Source organism: Canis lupus, chromosome 3 (assembly GCF_011100685.1).
Source record: "Canis lupus familiaris isolate Mischka breed German Shepherd chromosome 3, alternate assembly UU_Cfam_GSD_1.0, whole genome shotgun sequence".
NCBI lineage: Eukaryota > Metazoa > Chordata > Mammalia > Carnivora > Canidae > Canis > Canis lupus.
Genome location: NC_049224.1, coordinates 369,180 through 388,750, shown reverse-complemented (window position 1 = coordinate 388,750; position 19,571 = coordinate 369,180). Strand labels below are relative to the sequence as shown.

The following is a 19,571-nucleotide window of genomic DNA, read 5'->3' as shown; positions in this document are numbered from 1 at the left end:
CAGCCCACTTGAAAGCCGGATGCCCAGGAGCTGGGCATGGAGCTGGGCATGGCTGATTATCAGTTTTCCCCCAGATGGAGTGTTTTCTTTCTTTCTGTCATTAGATGGAAAAGCCCAGCCTCTGCGGCTGCTTACTTCATCGCAGTCACTTGGGCTGGGAAGTTTCTATTTTTGACCAGGGCCAAAAGCATTGCTTCACAGTTGCCTCCAGCGTGGGGGCCACTGGAGCGTGGGGCACGTGCGCTACTTGTCACTCCGTGTGAACTGGGGGGAGCGTGCAAGCTCTTACTAATAACCTTCTCCTACTTCTCTGCTAGAAACAAATAGAATTTATTATATTTTTGTGACCATAAGACAAGGTGTTAAACAATGTATTCTTATTGATTAAAGAAAGGTTATTAGCACAAGAATTAAAGTTTATTATACATCAGCGTCTTAATTTGCATAATGAGATGGAGTGGGGCATTTGTTGGGCACTGATTAATGTCACGCCCTGCCTCTGCATGGCCTCCGGGTGGTGGATCACCGAGGGCTGCTTCTCTTCGGTGAGGTTGTGGGAGAGCTGTTGCGAAACCCCGAAACCCGAGCCCAGAAAGGAGAAGAATCACCTTGACTACTGATGCTGCTTTAGATGAATCACTTTTAGAGACAGGCCACGTGAAACTTGGGAATCTGGAAGTTTCCGTACCCCGTTCCCTTACACATAGTCTTACTCCCCACCTGTGCCTGGACCTGAAAAGGCTTAGGGAGCACTGGGTGGGCAGCACCACGGAGCCACAGCTGCTCTGGAGCCCTCTGAGCATGGGGCCTCCTGCTCCCGTCCCCGCTCACATTCGGATCCCAGGGTCTCCTGCACCTTAGTTCTTCCATCACTTTCTGTTTTCAGATAGTTGTCACAATCCCTCCTCAGTTGTCGGGACACTCTCCTGTTCCCCATATTCACCGACATGTCCATGTCCGTTGGGAGCAGCACCGACGTTGTAGGAGGCGCATGCAGGTGTTGGTCTGGAGCCTCTCAGGTGCGTTTCTGCATCAGTGGATAAGATCCTGTCTTTGCTTCTTTAGCCTATTGACATGCAAATCACAGTATAGACTTGTATGAATTGATTTTTGAACGTTGAGCCAGCCGTGTGTACCTGCAACACATCCTGCTTGGTTATGCATATTTTTAATACGAAATTTTATAAAAATCCAAATAAAAATTTAATTAAAAGATACCTTTTAATTGTTGGATTTGACTTGCTAACATTTTGTTGATGATATTCGCATCTGCATTTATGAGAGATGTTGCCCTGTAGTTTTTTTTTTATTATTATTATACTGTTTTTTTCTAGTTTTGGTGTCAGAGTAACACTGGCCTCACTAAGTAAGCAGAGAAATACTCCCTCCTCTTCTATTCTCTGGAAGAGACTGTATAAAATTGGTGTTACTGTTTCTCAAAGTGCTCAATGGACTGAGCCACCCAGGTACCCCCCCCAGTATATTTTTTTTTAACTGAAGTATAGTTGATATACAACATTATATTAGTTTGAAGTGCAAGGCACAATGATTCAACAACTCTGTTCTGTGCTATGCTCCCTACAAGCGTAACTGCTATCACCATGGAACATTATTATGATCCCAACGACTATCCTCTACACACACACACAGCATATGCTATAATATACGGACACACTTCTTTTTTTTTTAATTTTTTTTTATTTATTTATGATAGTCACAGAGAGAGAGAGAGGCAGAGACACAGGCAGAGGGAGAAGCAGGCTCCATGCACCGGGAGCCCGACGTGGGATTCGATCCCGGGTCTCCAGGATCACGCCCTGGGCCAAAGGCAGGCGCCAAACCGCTGCGCCACCCAGGGATCCCTACGGACACACTTCTATAACACTTCTCCCCTGCATTTGGGGTGGGAGGTGTCTGGATGTGGGTTTTTTTGATTTGTGGATTTTTTTGGTCTGGATGTTTTTTAATTGGCTTTCCTTAGGATAGTGATTTTATTTTATTACATTTTATAGGTTGAACAGAAAGATAATTCAGTCTTCAAGCATAGTTGAGCAAAAAAAAAAAACTGTTATTACGGATAGTTTTTTTTTTTTTTCTTCAACTTTACAACTTGTTATTAGTAGTAGCCTGTAATTCAAACAAATTGTATCTGAAACACAGCTTCCCTCTAGCTGGACCCCAAACATGACGACAGCCACTGTAGTGCTACCTGACACGAGGAGAACTATGCCAGAGGGGAAATCAGAAGAGACAATGCCCTTAACCAATACAACCGAAATATTTGCTTTTTCATATTTTCTTTTATTATTTTTTTTCTTTTTCAGACTTTAAAAAAACTTGTAAATATGTGAGCATATTGCTAAGGCACCTTCCAGGACCTTGGGAAGCACCTGTGCAAGCAAGGGCCCTTGAAGTTTAACTTCCTCTAGTTTTGTGGAAAATTAAGCCCTATTTGCTGGCATTTTAATGGGATACAGAGAGAATTAAACTTGTTCTACTATCACAAAGGAGAGATTTCCTGGATTTTTTTTTTTGACTTTTTATTGTGAAGATTTCCAAGCAAAACCAAAAGTAATGAGAATAGGAATAATGGGTATTCATGGTACTCATTATTCAGTTTCTAGAATTATCAAATTTTGGGGCACCTGGCTGGCTCAGTTGGTGAAGTGTATGGCTCTTGATCTCAATGTTCTGGTTTGAGTCCTACATTGAGCGGAGAGATTACCTAAAAATAAAATCTTAAAAGAAAATTACCAAATTTTGCTAATCTGGTTTGTCTGGATGCTTCCAGTTCAAGACAATGTGAGAGGATAGATTCAAAGATGAATGAGGGGCCCCTGGGCAGCTCAGGTGGTTAAGCATCAGGCTCTTGATTTTGGCTCAGGTCATCATCTCAGGGTCATGGGATCGAGCCCTGCGTCAGGCTCCGTGCTCAGCAGGAGTCTGCTTGAGATGCCCTCTGTCCCTCTCCCTCTGCCCCTTCCTCCCACTCTCTCAAAAAAATAAAAAATAAAAAAATAAATCTTTAAAGGAAAAAAAAGATGAATGAGACGTGGTCTCTGCCCTCATGTCTGTTCCCTGTGAAGATGAGGCATGAGTCCAACACACCAGGTCATATCGTCCAAAGGAGAGAACTCCGGACCATTGGAGAGACCACCTCCAGCCAGGAATGGCCAGGAGGAGGCCTCAAGGAAGAAATGGGCCATCGAAGAGACACATGCATATTTTTAGTTAAGTCTTTAATTTTGATTTCAGTATAGCTAACATGCGGTGCTATATTACTTTCAGGTGTCCACTGCAGTGATTCCACATTCTGCACATTACTCGGTGCTCATGGGTAAGTGCCCTCTCATTCCCAACACCTATTTCCCCCATGCCTCCGCCCCCCCCCCCCCATAACCATCGCTTTGTTCTCTAGAGTTAAGAGTCTGTTTCTTGGTTTGTCTCTCTCTTTTTCCCCCTTTGTTCAATGAAACAAGTATGTGTTTTAACTGGTTCAAACCGAGACAGAATTGAAATATCTGAAATACCTATTTCTAGCTTTTTTCTAGAGTATTTCTCTTGGCTTTGAGAAATAGTTCAACCTCCTTACTGTTCATCTAAATCTCCACTAGATATTCAGCTTCAAGGAACATCGATTGAGTGCTTGTTAGCCATTGTGCATTTTCACACACCTTATTTCACTGAATCCTCACAAGCCTGGGACACAGATATCATCATCCTCACTTCTGAACATGAGAAGATTCCTAGAGGCGGCTTACCTAAGGCTTCACAGATAGGAAGCAGTAACTAAAATGCAGGACTCCTAATTCCAATTTGAGTGTTCTTTTTTTTTAAGATTTTATTTATTTACTCATGAGAGACACACACAGAGAGAGAAGCAGAGACACAGGCTGAGGGAGAAGCAGGCTCCATGCAGGGAGCCTGACGCGGGACTCAATTCCGGGACCCGGGGTCACGATTGAGCCACAGGCAGATACCCAACTCCTGAGCAACCCCAGGCGTCCCAATTCTAGTGTCCTTAAAGCTATACCTACATCTACATGGTAACTTTCTTAAACTTTCCAAAGTATTTCCCCAGTTCAGAAATGGACAATGACTCCCAGGCACAACACATTAAAATTAATAATAAAAGCCCTTCATTTTTTTTCTATAATCCCATTTTGGTTTTCATTCAAGTGTATCTTTCATCCACAAGATTGCGTCCGAACCCCCTTCTCGTATTAGGGAAATGGCCTTCTTTATGAAGCCGAACCCACCTCTCACTGTGGAAATCACAAGTCTACCCATTTATTTTCTAGGCCTTCCTATTAGACCTGTACTGTTAAATATGATAACCACTGGCCACATAGCCATTGAACCTTTGAAAGCAGCTAGTGTCACATGTTGAAATGATAATATTTTGGATATATTGGGTTAAATAAAATATATCATTAAAATTAATTTCACTTTTTTCTATGATTTTCTTAATGTGGCTACTAGGAAATTTAGGATTATGGATGCGGCTGGCATTAGACTTCTATTGCACAGCATTGAGCTAGATGGTTAACGTATGACTGGGCTGTGTTAATCATCTGCCCCCAGGCTTGGGATGGAAAGCAAGTGTGGTTAAGTCACAGTGAGCCTCTGTCCTACTGAGAGCAGTGGCAGCAGATGAGACTGTGTCTAGCTTTCAGCCCGTGTCCAGGGCAAGGCCTAGTGTTGGTGGCTATACCCCACAGTAGGTGCACGGGTGGTTTCTTGGGACTGTTTGTGGGGCTAATGCTGAGGATCGGTCCCAAACATACTGCGAGTATCCAATAGTCTTCTAAAAAACCCCTTTATAAGCTAAGGTCCTTCGTGAAGACTGTCTTCCCATCCCAGTCCACAGTGATCCTTCCTCCTTTTGATATCAATAGTGGATCAGGCCCCGAGCACGCACTTGGCGCTTGGCCTGTGCGACTCATCTTACACGGGAAAGGGCCCTGCAGCCAGACTGACATTCCCCAGGGCAGGCGCCCTGCCCTGTCGTTCACGTAGCTGTTTCTCAGGAGCTGTCAGGCCATCTCGGTCGCAGCACCTCTGAAGGAAGACTTGCTAGTTATCACTCAGATCTCTGAGGGAGGCAGAAGCTGTCATTACCCCTGTTCACACAGAGGAGGAGGCTTGCTCAGGGGGGTGGAGTGACCAGCCCAGGTCCTGCTGTTGGTCTGCTGCCAAATGGGGACAGTAGCCCAGACCTCCTCACTGCCCACCTCCCCCCTCCAATATACCTAAGATGGTTTATGCACTTCTAGGGCTGCGGTAACAAAGAGCCACACACCAAGTGGCTTACAACAATGGAAATTTATTGTCTCACAGATCTGGAGGCTGTTGGTCTGAAGTCAAGGTGGCAGGGCCATCCTCCCTCTGAAAACTGGAGGGAAATTCTTGCTTGTCTTTTCCTAAGTTCTGGTGGTTTGCCAGCAGTCTTTAGTGTTTCTTGGCCTGTAGCTGCATAATTCTAGCTCTGCCTTTGTCACCACACGGCTTTCTCCCTGTGTCTCTTCCTTCATATTGCTGCTTCTCATGAGGACACTAGCTATTGGTCATTCGACTCCAGTATGATCTCATTTTAACGTAGTTAATTTTATATGCAATGATCCTATTCACATTCTTTACTACTAGAGTTTAGGACTCAACATATCTTTTTTTTTTTTTTTTTTTTGGTTGGGGGAGGCATGTTCAACTCATAACAGATGGTCACCATAGGAGGAGAGAATACCACAGAAACTGAAGATATCATCTTGTTTCTGGGATTTATTCCAAGGAGGAATTACACTACAGCGGGGAAGGTGAGGGAGTCTCCTCAGGTATGCATTCCCATTTGCTACTGGGCGTCCATATGGACTAACTGGGTTCAGTCGACAAGTGTATATTATCAAGAGTTATGGTCTATTACTTCCCTCGTATAAGGACTGAATGGCCCCAGATATAAGACAGCAGCCCCGTCCTTTCCTGTAGTTCTCCCCAGCTATCCCGAGACAGCTATCCTGTTTAGAGGGAAATGATGGTATGTAATTCTGATGAGTAAATGGGGTAAGTGATTGTTGTGGTGAGCTGTCATTCTTTGCCAGAGAACTGTCTTGATGTGCAAAGTATTACTTGGGACCTGGATGAGAGAGCTAGCCATACGGGAACAAGCCTAGCCAAGGGGATGCTGCTAGCATTTAGATACGCACCCAAATTTCTGGTATCTCTCTTTTCCTCTGATGAAACATATAGAACTTATTAATAAAAAGGAATAAATTCTTTTTAAAAAAACATGAAAAGGAACTGGTAAAATCAGCTCCGCTCCCATCCAAAAGAAAAGAATAACAGCAATTTCCAATCAGGCCCCTTGTTGAGAGCCTACAAGAATAGCAACATGATCAGGATTCGTAAATGGCAGTAGCTCAAGTCTCTAATGAAAGCATGCTAATGATACAGAATCAAATCACCAAATAGGCCTGTTTCCAAATCCAGTTTCTCTAGATGGGCAGAGCGTGAGCTTCAGGATTAGCATTATTTCTTAATATGTGACTTTGGGCAAGTGGCTTAATCTCTCTGAATTTTTCTATGTATCAAAATGAAGAGAACTATCTAGCAGGGCTGTGGTGAGGACTCAGGACCTAGCATAGTGCAGAGCACATAAAATAGACTCTGCATTAAATGGACGCCTTCCTCTTCCCAGTCTTGCAAACATATGCCCACTGCCCCACCATCACTTACTCTTCTCCATCTTATTCTTTCTCTCTCCCTCTCTCTTTTTAAAGTCCCTATTTGTAATCTAGTTGAGGAGATATATAAATAGGAAATGACTTGCATTTAATTTTAAAAACTAACAAGTGAAAAACAGTGTTGAATGTCACGGACTGCTTAGGTACTGACAAACTTCCACATTCATTAATTCAGCCAACATTTATTGAGTGACTGCTCTTGCCAGGCATGGTGCTAGGCACAGGGTGTTCATTGGGAAACAGAATATCTTCACTTCTCATGGAGTTCACAATTTAATGGGACAGTGAAGAAACAATAAATATACAATTTAACAATATGTCAAATAGAAATGTGAGGGTGGACATCCTTGTCTTGTTCCTGATCATAGATGAGGAAAGGCTCTCAGTTTCTCACCATTAACCGTGGGTTTTTCATATATGGCCTTTATCATGTTGAGCTGTGTTCCCTCTAGACCTACTTTGATGAGGGTTTTTATCATGAATGAATGCTGTACTTTGTCAGTGCTTTTTCTGTATCTACTGAGATGATCACATTCCCATTTGCTACTGGGCAAATCCTTTCTCTTGTAGATATATCACGTTGATTGATTCGGGAATATTGAACTACCCTTACATCCCTGGAATAAATCCCACTTGATCATGATGAACGATTTTTTAATGTATTGCTGCAGTTGATTTGCTAACATTTTGTTGAGGATTTTTGCATCTGTGTTCATCAGAGATATTGGCCTGCAGTTTTGCGGGTTTTTTGTAGTGTTTTCATCTGATTTGGTATCCAGGTAACACTAGCCTTGTAGAATGAATTTGGAAGTTTCCCTTCCTCTCTTATTTTTTGGAATAGTTTGAGAAGAGGTATTAACTCTTCTTTAAACGTTTCATAGAACTTATTTGTGAAGCCATCTGGTCGTGGACTTTTGTTTGTTGGGAGATTTTTGATTACTGATTCAACTTCCTTGCTAGTACTTGATCTGTTCACGTTTCCTATTTCTTCCTGATTCAGTTTTGGAAGGTTGATGTTTCAAGGAGTCTACTCTCACCACTTCTATTCAGCATAGTACTGGAAGTCCTAGTGACACCAGTTAACAAAAACAACAAAAATAAAAAGCCATCCACATGGCAGGGAAGAAGTAAAACTTTCACTATGTGCAGATTACATAACACTATATATAGGAAATTGAAGACTCCACCAAACAACTAGGATTGATAAATGAATTCAGTAAAGTCACAGAATACAAAATTAATATACAGAAATCTGTTGCATTTCTATACACTAATAATGAAGTAGCAGAAAGAGAAATTGAGAAAACAATCCCTTTATAATTGCACCAAAAATAATAAAATACCTTGGAATAAACTAATCAAGGAGGTGAAAGACTTGTACTCCAAAAACTATAAAACACTGATGAAAGAAATTGAAGATGACACAAACACGTGGAAAGATATTGCATGGTCATTGTTGACTGGAAGCACCAGTATTGTTAAAATGTCCATATTACCCAGAGCAACCTACAGATTTAATGCAATCCTTATCAAAATATTAACATTTTTCATAGAACAAACATGTATGAACCACAAAAGACCCTGTATAGCCAAAGCAATTTTGAGAAAGAACAACAAACTGGAGGTATCACAATTCCAGATTTCAAGTTATACTATAAAGCTGTTGTAATCAGAACAGTATAGAAAAAAAAAACAGTATGGTACTGGCACAAAAACAGACACATAGATCAATGGAACAGAAGAGGCAGCCCAGAAACAAACCTACATATGGTCAATTAATCTACAACAGAGGAGGCAAGAATATACAATGGGGAAAAAAAAGACAGTTTCTTCAACAAATGGCAGTGGGATAACTGGACAGCTACATGCAAAAGAATGAAACTGGATCACCTTCTTATACCACACACAAAAATAAACTCACAACGGATTAAAGACTTAAATTTGAGACCTGAAACCATAAAAATCCTAGAAGGAAATGTAGCCAGTGATTTTTTTAACATCAGCTATAAAAACGTTTTCTAGATATGTCTCCTCAGGCAAAGGAAACAAAGACAAAATTAAACTATTGGGACTACACCAAAATAAAAGGCTTTTTACAGTGAAGGGAACCATCAATAAAATGAGAAAGCATCCTACTAAGTGAGAGAAGATTTTGCAAATGACATATCCAGTAAGGGGCTAATATCCAAAATATATAAAGAATTTATACATTTCAATAGCAAAAACACCCCACAAATAATCCAATTTAAAAATGGGCAGGGGTCTGAATAAGTATCTTTCGAAAACAAACATGTAGATGCCCAACAGACACATGAAAAGATGCTCAAGAAAGCAAAAATACTATTCTGAAAAGATACATGTGCCCCTATGTTATTGCAGCATTATTTACAGTAGCCCAGATATGGAAGTGACCCAAGTGTTCATCCACAGATGAATGGATACAGATGTGAGATATATATATGAAATGTAGAATTACTCAGCCATAAAAAAACAATGAGATCTTGCCATTTGCAACATGGATGGGCCTAGAGAGTATAACGCTAAGTGAAAAAAGTTAGACAGAGGCAGATACCTTTTATTCATGTGGAATTTAAGAAACAAAACAAATGAATAAACAAAGAAAAAAGGAGACAAAAAAAAAGAGATTTTTTTTGTTTGTTTTTTGAAAGAAAGAGAGAGATAGTACATGCACGAGCAGAGAGGGGAGAGGAAGCCAGAGACTCTTAAGCAGGCTGCAAGCTGAGCACAGAGCATTATGCGGGGCTCAACTGGGGTGAACTGGGGTGTGATCCCATCATCCTGAGATCATGACCTGGACCAAAATCAAGAGTCAGATCCTTAACTGACTGAGCCACCTAGGTGCCCAAACCAGATTCTTAAATACAGAGAACACACTAGGTTACTGGAGGAGAGGCGGGGTGAGTGGATGGGTGAAATAGAAAAACAAAAGTGGAGGAAATGATTGGGTGCAATATTGGAACCTAATCGGAGAGCAGGAAGGAGACGTAGCTGAGGAACGATGGCCTTTCTCAGGTGGCAGCAGCGATGCTGAAACCTGAAGGATGACAAGCTAGACATGTAAAGAGTAGGGAGGCCTTCGAGGCCGTGGGATCAGTGAGTGCAGAGCAGTGGGACAGTCCGAAGCATCCGTACTTGAGAAGTGGTTGGAGCAGCGTCCACGAGGCGGCCCGGGCCTTGAAGGAAAACCCAACTCCTTCCAGGGCCTCAACGCCCTACGTGACCTGACCCCCGCCTCTTCCTGCCTCCTCTCCCTCCACCGCCCATCCCACCGAGGGTCCTTTCCTCCCCGTCTTCATTCCCAGCCCAGGCCTCTGCATTTGACGTGCGGGATGCCCGGGAGGCTCTGCCCTGGCCCCGGCCCCGAGCTCAGCCGGCCGGGTCAGGCGTCCCCCTTGGAGCGCCAAGGCCCTTGGCCGCGGGGATCGCCCATCACCTCGGGGGTCGCCCATGGCCGCGGGGATCGCCCATCACCCCGGGATCGCCCATCACCTCGGGGATCGCCCATCACCTCGGGATCGCCCATCGCCTCGGGGATCGGGGATCGCCCATGGCCGCGGGGATCGCCCTTCCCGGTCCTTACCCCCCCACACGGTGACCCTGCGAGGTCTTTCACTGCCCATTGTTTCCAGCTACAAGGTCAGGGCCGCGACTTCGTATTTCCTTCTGCTATAAACCTGGAGCCTAGGTAACACTGTCAAGTACATAATAAAACTCAAATATTATTTGGTGAACTAATCTTGAATGAAATCACGCCAGAGGTAAAGGTGAAGGAACAGGTAGAACTGCGAGACACACGAGGACTGCCCAGAACACGTAGGCTTCGAGTTAAGATGGGGGGGGGGGCGCAGGTGCGCGCAGCTGGACCGGGATGCAGGGATGCAGGGCCGCGCGCCGTCCCTGTCCCCTGCGGCCAGCCAGGTGCGCCGGGGCTTCGCCTGCGCCCGCCTGGGCCCCCACGCCGACCAACTGACGGGGGGCGAGCAGGAGCGCTCCGTCCCTCCGCGGCCGAGCTCACAGCCGCAGCAGCGGGTCGGGCCGCGCGGACCGCCGGCGCGGCGGGGACGGTCCGTGACGTCACGGCCCGGGCCCCGAGACGTCACGGCCCGGGCCCCGCGGCGCGGCGCCTGCGCACTGCAGCCCCCGCGCGGAGCGGCACGCCGGCGCCCCTTGCGCACGCATGCGCGCTGCACTCCTCCCGCCTCCGGCAAGATGGCGGAGGCCAAGTAGCCAGGGGGCGGAGTGTGGCCCCCGGAAACCCGGCGGCTGCTGGGGGAGCGGCGGCCGCGGTGGCGCGATGCCGTGCCCGGGGGGCGCCGCGGGCCGCTACTGAGGACGGGACGCGCGGCGCCGCCTATGTGCGCCTCGCTGGGTTCGGGTCCGGTCGCCGCTGCTCCTGCCTGTGGCCGCCCTGCGCCCGCGGCTCCCGGAGCTCCGGCGGCGGCGGCGGCTGCGTCCCGGCGGAGAGGAAGCGCCCGGCGGCGTCCGGCAGGTGAGTGGGGCGCGGCCGACGCGGGGGGCCGCCGCTCGGAGCCGGGCGCTGGCGGCCCGACCCTGCCCCCACGCGCCTCCGCGGCCCCCCCCCGGGGGACCCGGACCGCGAGCCCCGCGGCCTCCCCCCCGGGTGCCCCGCCCCGCCCCGCGTGACCCCCGACCCCGCCCCCATCCCCCGGGGACCCGGCCCGCGCGCCCCAAGCCCTCCGACGGCGGGGCGTCCCGGGGACCCCGACACCCCCGTGCCCCCCGACCCCGCCCCCATCCCCCCGGGGGCCCGGCCCGCGCGCCCCAAGCCCTCCGACGGCGGGGCGTCCCGGGGACCCCGACACCCCCGTGCCCCCCGACCCCGCCCCCATCCCCCCGGGGGCCCGGCCCGCGCGCCCCAAGCCCTCCGACGGCGGGGCGTCCCGGGGACCCCGACACCCCCGTGCCCCCCCGTGGGACCCCGGCCCTGCGAGCTCCGCCCCCTCCCCCCAGTGGGCCCTCCGAGTTGGGCGCGGGAGGATCGCCCGGGAGGCTCACCGGGGCCCCGCCCGGAGCGCCCCGAGGGCAGAGCGGCGGGGGGCGGGGGAGCGCCGAGCGCGGCGCGAGGTGGAGCTGGTCCGCGCCCTCCCGGGCCTTCCGAGTCCGCTGTCCTGTCCCTGAGGCTTTAGCTTCCCGGTTGTACCAGCTCTTTGTTGTCCTTACCAAGGACGGGAATGGAGAAAAGGGCTTTAGACCCAAAACTTCCCCGACGTCTTGGATTCCCGATTGTTGCCGCTACTCGCCGGCCACGACGGGACTTGACAGCGTGCAGCAGAAGGCGGTGGGCGGGTCGGCGCGGCCGGGGCTCCCCGCCTGGCGGGCAGGGCGCGGGGCCGGGCGCGGGGCCGCCCCAGCCCTCCCGGCTCGTCCTCCTGCGCGAGCCTCGTGGGGGCACCGGCTTCCCTCCGTGGAAAGTGGGCCGCCCGCGTACGGGTACCGATGACAGCTCCCTGGGGCCGCCCGCGGGCGGGCTTGCGGTGGACGGACGAGCAGGTCGCCCCGGGCGGCGCTCGGCGCTCGTCCCTGCCCTCCTGCCCTCTGCCGCGCCCGCCGCCTCGGAAGGGGTCTCCGGGTCAGCCCCCACCCCGCCTCTGGGCACGTGATCCGTGCTCCCCTCTGCTGCACGCTCGGACCTCTCCGTGAATTTCCTTCTTTTAATTGATTTTTTTAATGTCTTAAATTTAGGGATAGGATTGTTTAGTTCAAAAAGGGCGGAGCATTTCGAGGCTTGATTCTTGTACGGGCTCGTGGGTTCCTTGTTTGTTTTGAGCCTTCACTTTTCTGCAGCCAAGGACCGAACGCTTCTAGAAGGGTTATCTCTCGGTTCTGTGGTTCTGGCTTAGGGGAAAGTAGGACTGATGAGCTCCTGTCAGTGGCTCTCTGCCTCTGGCAAAATAGTGAGAAGGCTTGCGTCCAAACACACCTCGGATCGCAAGCGCCCAGAAGCTCTTACTCTCCGGCTCTTAGCTAACGTGCCTGGTGCCCTCTCCCAGGGTCTCCGTGAACCCCCGTCCCCCTGTTCATCCAGCCCGGTTGCCTACTGCCGATCTCGCTTGCCTCCGTGTGCAACCAGGGCCGCACTGTCATCAGGTTTCACTAAGCGCTCGTTGATGTCCTAGAATGCTTTATTTTCTGTAGATTTTCCTTTCTAGTCCCCAGTCCAGAATAAGCCTCCTTGCTAGCTCTTTCAGCTTGACCCCTGAGATCCTGAAGGATAAAGAGACAGTTATGGGTGGATACTGGTTAGTTTTCATACCAGTTGCTGCTGTACTCTCTGCCGGGTCTTTAGTGCTGATTGTGTTTCTTTCTGTCTCATTTCCTGAAGGTTTTTATAGCAAGTAACTTGATCTCTTCCTTTCCTGAGAAAAATCTCAACTGTCTGAGGTGTATATTCTTTTGTGTTCTCAGAATCATTTCCTTATTTACTGCTATCTCAGAGGAAGAACTGTCCTTCCTCTTTCGCAGGAGCAGTCCCCTGCAGTTGTGTCCACAATCCTCACTCCCCGCCTTCCTTTCTGTAGAACTGTCGGCTATCATTCCTTCTCCAGCCTCTCCCTCCAGCCTACCTAGGTGCTCCTGTCCCGGCTGCCAAACAGGGGGCTGTGTGCCATGCAACTCAAGGAACCCCAGTCTGGGTTTTGAGCCCACTGTGCCACTGCATTTTCACCCTTTAATTCCAGGAGAGCCTGGTGTAGTAGGAAGAACATTGACTTTTGAGTCTCTTAAAACCACTTAGTGGCTATGTGGCTGCGGGCGAGTTACTACTCACTCTATTCTTTATCTATAAAATAGAACGTTAAACTTAGAGTCATAATTGAAGGAGTTTAACACTTGTTAAATGTCCACCCGAGTGTTTGGTACGTTATGGAGTTCCTAATAAATATAAATAATTCTTTCCTTTGCACTCAGACTTCCTTTAAATTTCAACACTGAAGTTGCTACTCTAAAGGTCGCCTGTGACCTCCTGATCACCAAATCTGATGGCCTTTCCTCGGTTATCCTGGTTTCATAAGACCATATGTGAAATATACTCTGTAGGAATAAGATTATCTGATTTCTTGGTTCTTCTGCATCGTATGTCGCGATTCTCTCCCGTCTCTGAAAGTTTTTTCGCATTTCCTACACTGTTCTAACCCCCAAACGTAGTGGTTCCTACATTAGTTAGGATGCAAACTGGATTTGAAAGCAAAAATAATGTGTTGGCGTCTATAATTGGCAAGTGCATAGGTAGAATGGGCTTCAGGAACAGGCTTACATCAACGGGGCTGAAGTTCCATTTTTCTGCTATTATCTCAATTTTGTCCTCCTGTTTGGGCTTTATGCTCAGACTAGCTTCCCCCCTAGTTTTAAAAAAATAAGTGGCTAATAACAATGTTTTTGATTTCCAAAGCAAGAGAGAGGGATTCTCGTCTAGCCTCTTCCCAAAAGCCCTAACCTCTATTCTGATTGAACCGATGGAGAAGGTCCTGCTGCCGAGTCTGTCACAGTATCTTTGTCAAGAGGGGTGGAATTATTTTAATTGGCCAAACTGGTAGATGAGCCTCATCTAAAATGACCATGGGTGAGGAGTATACTCAAGGATTTCTGTGCTTTTCATTGTGTTGTCTTGGTGGTTGTACCCTATTTTTAATGACCTAAATCACCATTTTTGTGTGGATGTTTTTCAGTTCTGTTAACTTGACTTCCCACCTACATTGCTTGCTCTCTATCTCTGACGTGTACTGTCATAAGCTTACCTCATACCAAACAGAATCAGATGAAATTTGGTTTAGGCCACCTTCCCTCACCTAGTGTGTTTACATGTGCATGTGTGTATATGTGTTTCTCTTCCTTCTAATGTCTCTTTTGTAAACATCTTTCTCCTAGCCACCCACTCTAATCATGCAGTCATCTTGGTTCTCCCACTTTGAGCAGCTGTCAGATCTTGAATATATCTTATGTTAGTTTGGCCTTGGGTTACATAATACCAACCAACAGTAAACAATATTTCACATAAAAAGAAGTCCAGAGTTAGAGGATTCCTGGTCAGTCAGTGTAGCTGTACAGTGATGTTATATCAAGGATCGAGGTGCTTTTCATCTTCATCCTTAGTGTGTTGATCCTTGGGCTCAGGCTCTTCCTCTCCTTGTTGCTCCAGACCTCACATTCTCACACAGTTAAACAAAGATAGGGGGAAGTTTGCCCTCCAGTCTCTTGATTAGGCAAATGATAAACCTTTCACAGAAGCCCTATGTCAGATGTCATCCTGGCAGGTTCATGCCCTGCTTGCAGGGGGCTGGAAAGATCATTATCTGGCATTTCAGTCTAGGAGGAAGTTACGTGAATGGCTGAGGGTAACGTGACCGACAAGATCAGTGACGTATCTCTGTCGTGTTTTATGGAGAAGTAAATGTAAATAAGAACTTTCCAGTAGTAGGAGCATACGGCACTTACAGAACTTACAGCACTGTTTATCCCAAGAGTTGATTGAAGCTATATGTATGATTTTGGTCAAACATTGAGATAGTCATAAATGACTGATTAAAACTGGATTATGCATCCCTGTTCTTCTAAGGTTGTTGTTAAGTACACTTATGTGTACCTGGTGGAACCACTGAGGGAAATGGGTACATATAAAACTATTAGAAAATAGATTTGTTTTTCTTGTTGGGATTGGGAGGAATTTGGAAAATATATGGGGACATTTTTGGTTGTCACAGTGGCTTTGCTTTTTGAAAGAATTCATAGACATTAACTTGTATTCTTATGTTGCAGGTGATAGAAAACCAAATTCAAGCTGCTTAAACAATAAAGGGAATGATTAGATCTTGTAGCTAAACTTTATCTAAGGCTTTATCCAGCCTGAAATCATCAAGGACTTGGCTCAGTTTCTCTGTGATTTGTTCAGCTGTGTCATTCCCCTTGTTTTGGTTTCACTCTCGGGCTAGCTTATCTCATGGTAGCAAATTACTATAGCTCTTTAAGACTTAAAACCCTCATTTCACATATAAAGTAAACAGAAGAATACCTTCTGTTACTTGATTTTGGGAGTATTTGTAATCATCACTGCTAAACGCCCTAAATGCCTACCTTAAAAATGTTGATTATATCCCCTGTTGCACTACAATTTTATAATCTATATTTGTATCTCTGGTGTATGTCATATCCTGTAAGTGTTATTTTTATCTACTCAATGCATTACTTTGTCTTATTTTTGTGTTCTTAATGTCTAGAATATTCTGGCTAAAAGATACACAGTGACCATTTATTGAAAGAATTAATGAAGGACACAGGACGGAAGGATGTGGAAAGGGATAGAGAATTTTAAGAAGGCCCCACTCCTCAGTTGTTATTGAACCCTGAATTACGTACATTGTACTCCTTTTACCACCAAAGCATATATATAATGCTCTTGTAATTAATAGAGTATAAATTCATTCGAAAGCCTTACTGAATTCTAGCAGTGTTTTTTCATTATTTTCTCAACAAAACTAAAGGCAGTTACCATCATTCATCCCGTAAATATTCTTGAGGGTCTGCTGTGTGCATATAATGTGGCAACAATGATGAACAAAACCGGGCCCGTGCCTCTCTGAGTATAAATGTTAGGGGTGCTGTCAGTAAACATTATCCATGTGAACACACACACACACACACACACACACACACGGTAGTTAATGGACTTTGACATAAATAAAGCAGGTTCAGTGGGTAAAAGAGTAACAGCATGCTACGTTAGATAGGTTGGTGAGGGAAGGGCTTGTTGAGAAGCCCTTTGAGCTGAGAGACCTGAAGGCAGTGATGGGGGTAAGCCGGGGAGCTCTCTGAGGGGAAATGTTCAGTTAGAGGGAGTAGCACCTTCTGAGACGGAGTGTTTGTCACGTTGGAGAACAACAGGGAGGCCAGTGTGGCTGAAGCAGTGAGTCAAGGGGGGGGGGGGGTGGTAGGACAGTTGGTGGGACAGGTGGAGGCTAGATCAAGTAGGGCACTGAAGGTCATTTAAAGATTCGATTTTACTCCAAGTGAAATGAAAATCATTGAAGTGTTTCAAGCATGGAAATATCCAGATTGAACTGGATGGTTTGTTTTGTTTTGTTTTTAGAATTACTCTGATTATATGTTGAAAGTTGAAGGCAAGAATGGAAGCAGGAAAACCAGTTAGGAAAATTTTAGGATAACCTACATTGGAAATGCTCTGCTTGGAGAAGATAGTAGTGATAGAGGAGCAAAGAAGTGGTCATGTTTGTGATATACTGGAAAGGAGAGGGGCGCCAGGGTGGCCCAGTCGGTTAAGTGTCCAACTCTTGATTCTGGCTCCGGTCACGACCTCAGGTGTGTGAGATCAAGCCCCATGTCAGGCTCCATGCCCAGCCTTCAGTCTGCCTGAGAGTCTCTCCTCTGCCCCTCCCCCATTCACACCCTCCCTCCCTCCCTCTCTCTCTCAAAATAAAATCTTTAAAGAAAAAAAATTAGAGTAATTAGGATTCACTTATGGACTAGATGTGTAGTGTGAGGGAAACAGAAGTAAAGGGTGATTCCCAAGGTTTTCAACATGAGCAACTGGGTGAAAAGTGGCGCATTTTACTGAAATGGGGGCTTTGGGGAAGGGAATAGGTGGAAAACGGGTTTGAAAATGTAAATGAGGGGTTTTGTGTGGGGTGTGGCCGTGTTTTTTTTTTTTATTTAAAAACATATTTTTATTTTATTTTTATTTTTTATTTTTTATTTTTTATTGGAATTCAATTTGCCAACATTTAGCATAACACCCAGTGCTCATCCCGCAAGTGCCCCCCCTCAGTGCCCATCACCCAGTCACCCCAACGCCCCGCCCACCTCCCCTTCCACTACCCCTTGTTTGTTTCCCAGAGTTAGGAGTCTCTCGTGTTCTGTCTCCCTCACTGATGTGGCCGTGTTTAAGTGGAGACGTTGAATAGGCATGGCTATTAGGAGTTCAAGGGAGAGGTGGAGCTGGAGGTATATGTTTGAAAGTTATCAGTGTATAGATGGTATTTAGGGTCATGGGACCAGATGAGATCACCTGAAGAGTGAGAATGAGATTCATGAAACATTGTGATAATAAAAATGACTGCTGACCTTAAAGATTGGAGGCCACTGGGTTGAATAATAATACTTACAGCATTCAGATTATGAAGAGGATAATGAGTAGTTCTCTGAGAAAGAAATGGAACTCAATCTGGACTTCAAAGAACAGAAGGATTAGAAAAGGCTTTTTCCTTCTCATTTCAAGTGCAGTGGCTGGCCTATAGTGAGAATTCTACAGATGCTGGTGAGTGAACAAAAAGCACTTAGGCTGGGGAGCAGCCTGAGCAGGGGTTTAGCAGCAAGGAAGGCTAGAATATCAGAGAACTAGGAAGAAAAGTTTGTGCTGGCAAGTAGTGAAAAGTAGGATTCGGTTAGCCTATTCAAAGCTTTAAATCGTAAAATGACAGTTATATTTAACCTTGTGACCTAATAATTTTCAATTGTTTCTGTTGTTTGCACAGGGCCTTTAGTTACTGGCCTCTAATAGATGCTCAGTAAATGTTGAATAAGTGAGTGTGGAATTCCCAAAGTGTAAGGTTTATCTCTATTGTGTTCTTTCCATCTCATCAAAGTGTACTGGAATGTTCCAGACTGTGATAAGCATTAAACACATTTATACTTTATGATTGATAACAAGTTACTTGAGACATACCTCACAGCTGGTCAGAAAATACCAGGGTATTGGCACAACTGAGGTGGAAAATGGCTGTTCAAGAAAGTGAGGCGCTATAACCGTCTTTTATTTAGAGACTAACAGTTATTTTGCTTTTACAGAAATGACTGCTGGAAGCCTGTTTATAAATCATTTTCTCTTTTAGTTATCAAAGAGTAATCTGGTTTAGAATTATGGCCAGAAATCTGGAGATGATATGTCCTTAGAGGTCTAATTATTATTTTTAATGTTATATGATTTAAAGCACTAAATATAATTAGAAATTATTATAAATAATTAGCAAATTATAGACTTACACAGCTTAACTGCTAGGAAATAATTTACTTGAATAAAATCATACTGAGATAAAAATTGACTGAAATTTTAGTTACATTTTGAAGTAATTAAAATAAGATACTTTGGCTTCTGATTATTTTCTTCAGTTTTTATATACCCAGCTATTAAAGCTTTATACAGTCATCACAGGAAGTTCAGGAAATAAAAAGTACAGATAATATCCATAAGCTCATCATATAAAGAAAACCAGTAGAGCTTTTGTCTCCTCCATTCCCTCTCACCCGCCTTCTCATTCTTTTTTCTGTGCCTAAGACATATCCCCCCTTTAGTCATAGTATAAGTTGTTTGTGTATATTTCCAATTAAAAAAATTAGACTAAAAAAGGACAAAAATCGCAATTGTCTCAATAAGGAAGAAAAATTAGACTATGTACTTTTTAGACTCCTGTAAATCATATTTTTATTGACTGTTTAATCCATTGTAAAAATTATTTTTAACTATTCCCCATGGTTGGTTACTTAGTTGTTTTCCATTTTATTGTCATGTGCGCAGTGAACATCTTAGCATATTACAGATTTCTTTTTCTCTTTATCTTGGCTTTTTTCTTTAAGATGGGTTCATAGATAATGGAGTTACTGGATGATCTAGGCTACAGATGTCTTTAAGGATAACAATGTATGTTGCCAAGATTGTGCAGTGTCTTATAGGCCCAATAAATGTTCATTGATTTGAAATTAATCATAATGGGGGAAAAATTAGGACCTACAGAGTTGCTGAGCTTTAGTGATAGTCTTAAATCAGCCTTTTGTCCATCTCCAAGTTTT

The 19,571-nt window shown here is 45.5% G+C and overlaps 1 protein-coding gene across 1 annotated transcript in view; it reads left to right on the top strand.

The window, feature by feature from the left end:
- The first annotated feature begins 11,132 nt into the window (after nucleotides 1-11,132).
- APC (APC regulator of WNT signaling pathway) overlaps nucleotides 11,133-19,571 on the top strand; it is a 128,095-nt gene continuing 119,656 nt past the window's right edge. Inside the window, exon 1 of the mRNA XM_038532135.1 lies at nucleotides 11,133-11,247. The gene's annotated coding sequence lies outside the window, so the exon portion shown is untranslated. The remainder of the gene's footprint in view (nucleotides 11,248-19,571) is intronic.